Below are 3,737 nucleotides of genomic sequence, written 5' to 3'. Positions count from 1 at the left end.
CATGATTGTCTAAACAGAAGGCTCACACTCCAAAGCATGCATATTCCCACAACCCAGCATTCCACCTGTTTATTGATTGTTTCTAGGCAGAACATTAGCAATAGACAGCTACGGAATTGGGTGATAGCTCAAGAACCAGTTGATTGTGTCCTTTTAACTATACTGATGATCATAACAATCACAAATGTTATTTATTAACAGAAGTACTAATCCAAAACCAGCCAGCCACTGAATAAGTGAAAGCAAATAACAGATGAGAAAAAAACAATGCTGAAACTGCGCTGAGTGAATAAAGTGAAAATTTCTGACAACATCTAGAATTTGAAACTCTTGTTCATTTCCTTGCCTAGTTACTCTTTCTCACTTGTTAGCTGTATGCAATTGTAACTGAGACATTCCTGAACTTCAGCTCTGGTATTTCATGCACCTCTTCTATCCAAGATGTTTCTAATATGAACCACATATGACCCCCCTGCAGGCACCAGCCCACTCCCCTTCATGAGTCAATCACTGTGGCATCCTTAGTCTTTGTTCTCTAACTGACTTTGTTTCTGGATTTCATAGTAGATCAATATAATTGTCATTCAGTTCTCACATCTGCCACAAATCAACTGCCATCCACCTCCAAGCATGTCCATGTTCTAGGGAAGTGTCTCTAGTGTCCCAGGTGGTGGCACTGTAGAAGCCACGACATTGCAGCGGAAATCTCCAAGTCTTGAGCTGCCACAGTATGGAGGAGGGTCACTGCCTCTGCTCTGATTATTTAAATTCTTGTCAACAATAGAGCCTCACAAAGGAATGGATACCTGAACCAGTACCCTGGTGCCCATAAATAATGAAAGAAACTGTGGTCCCGGATGAGTCAGATTGTAGTGATTCCAAATCAGCCCAAACACCAGCAACCACAGAACCTGTAAGGGCACAACTTCCGGAAACCCTTGGGAAGTGGCAGAAACCGTAGATTAGAGGCCTAGCATTCACTTCATCTCCCAAGGGATTACTACAAGGCAGGGGTGGTAAGGGCAAAGGAAACAAGGAGGTTCTAGTAGCTTCTAAGTATTGGGTCAAAATCTCCAAGTCCAGTATCCCAAACTATGCTGTGTTCCATGAAACTTTCTCCCTCTGGTTACACTAAGATTTGGTGCCTTATAACTATGCTCAAGTGCCATTTCTTTGGAAAGTTTTTGAGAACTTTCTAGTTCAAAGAATGGCTGCAAGTAACACGTTCAGTAGAGACAAAGAACTCAGGGCATACTTTCCTCTTAGGTTTCTTCTGTTTCTTGATAGGTACTAATTATGCTTCTTAAAAAAAAAAAAAAAAAAAAAAAAAAAAAAAAAAAAAAGCAAACATAGGCACTGGGAACATGGCTCAGTCAGCAAAGTGCCTGTTGCACAAGCATGAGGATGACGCTCAGCACCCACGTCAACTGAGAGGAGCAGAGGCAGGGACCCACAGCCCAAAGCCAGATGAAGCCAGTGGAACCCCTAAGAAAAGGGGGGAAGGACCCACAGAATCAGCTAAACAGGGCTCACAGAGACTGAGTGACATTCACATACTCTGTGTGGGTCTGAGCTAGGTCCTCTGCATATACATTATAATTGTGTGATTTGGTGTCCTTGTGGGATGCCTAACAACAGGAGTGGGGCATGTCTCTGACTCTTGCCTGCTCTTGGGACCCTTTTCCTCTAACTGGGTTGTCTCATTCAGCCTTGATATGAGGGTTTGTGCCTGGTCATATTGTAATTTGTTATGCTGTGTTCCATGTTTGGCTAATATTCTTGGGAGGCCTGCTCCTTTTTTTTGGGGGGGGGATAACAGAGGAGGAGCGCACCTTGGGGAGAAATGAGATGGTGGGAGGCTGAGAAGAGTAGAAGTAGCGGAAGATGTGGCCAGAATGTAATGTATGTAAAGAATAAAAATTTTTAAAGCCAACAGCCAAATACAGGATGGGGGTTGCATGTCTATAATCCTAATGCAAGAAAGGGGTTAAGACAACAAGTGGGTTCCCAGAGCTTATTGTTCAGGCAGTCCAGCCAGTCAGCAAGTTCCAGCAAGACAAGGGGTCATGCAAAGAAGTTGAGGCTTGGCACCCCTTATCTCAAAAGATAAGGTAGAGTGAGATCAAGAAAGGCACTTGGCATCAACCTCTGCCCCCAACACACAAATAATTAATAAATAAATGCAATAACAAGCTAACTTAAAATTGAATGCTGGGGACTGGGAAGAATTTTATCCTGAGAACACCCACACAATAAGCTGGGCATGGTGACAATGCTGGTTATGGAGAGACAGGAATAGTCAGATCTCTGGGGCTCACTGACCAGCCAGCCCAGCTTACTTGGTGAGTTTCAGGGTCCAGTGAGGTCCCCTAAAACAAGATAGCTGGCCATGATGGCACACACTTTTAATTACATCACTGGGGAGACAGAGGCAAGAGGATATCTGTGAGTTCAAGGCCAGCCTTGTCTCTACTTAGGCAGGGCTATATAGAGAGACCCTGTCTCAAAAAGAAGAGGAAGAAGGGGGGAAAAAACCAAGGTGGACTGCTCCTGAGGAATGACACCCAAGGTTGATTCTTACCTCCACATATATATACATGGGTATATGCACACAGGAACATACATACATGCTTACACACACACACACACACACACACACACACACATATATATATGCAAATTACATATATGACATATTTTCAAAAGGCTCTACACAAGGGCTGAAAAAGGGCTCAGTGGCTAAGAGCAATTGTTGCTCTTCCAGAGGACCTAGTTTGATTCCCAGCATCCATATATTTCACAAGAAACAGACCCACAACTGTTTCAGATAATCAGGTGCCCTCTTCTGGCCTCTGAAGGCACCGAGCACACATGTGGTACACAGGCATAAAATAAAATAAATCTTTTTAAAATGTAAATGCTGTCCATACCCCTAAATATGCATAGTGGCATGCCTTTTTCCTTCCTGATAGCAGCTAGTTTCCTTTCACAAAATTCACTTCTCCCCCTCTTTATGGTGCCTGGTTGTGGGGTTATAAGCACCCAGGGTGGCACTACCCTCCATCGTCTAGGCCCTCCCTCATGGATCATGTATTGAGAAAATGCCTTACAGCTGGATTTCATGGAACATTTTCTCACCTGAGGCTCCTTCCTGTCTGATGACTCTAGCTTGTGTCAACTTGACACATAAAGCCAGCAATGCAACTGACCCCTTGTCAGCTTGGCACACAAACACATCACTAATAAGCCACCGCCCTTCCTTTCTTATTCATCTCCAAGATCTCACATTAAAAACACAAGTAACTTTGAAAGTCCCACAGTCTTTACAAATTCAAACACATCAAAATTTCAGTTCCTTTATCATAGCCAATCTCTTTTAAAATCCAAAGTTTTCAAATTTGAAGTCTCCCGACTATGGGATCCAGTAAAATATCTTCTTACTTTAGAGGGAAAAATCAGACACAGTCACAATCAAACCAAAGCAAAACCAAATTCCAACTGTCCGATGTCTGGGATCCACTCATGATCTTCTGAACTCCTCCAAAGGGCTTGGGTCACTTTTCCAGCTCTGCCCTCTGCAGCTCACACAGCTTGTCTTCCAGGCTCCGACTGGCTCCCCTGCTGCACAACAGCAGTTCTTGGTGGTCATCCCATGGTGCTGGCATCTCCAAATGCTGGGGTCCCTTGCTGCAGCTGGGCTGCACTGTCACCAATAGCCTCTCATAGGCTCTCTTCCT

The sequence above is a fragment of the Cricetulus griseus genome, chromosome 6 (assembly GCF_003668045.3).
Source record: "Cricetulus griseus strain 17A/GY chromosome 6, alternate assembly CriGri-PICRH-1.0, whole genome shotgun sequence".
Lineage (NCBI taxonomy): Eukaryota > Metazoa > Chordata > Mammalia > Rodentia > Cricetidae > Cricetulus > Cricetulus griseus.
The sequence above is the reverse complement of the archived record's forward strand: the minus strand, read 5'-3'. Positions refer to the sequence as shown.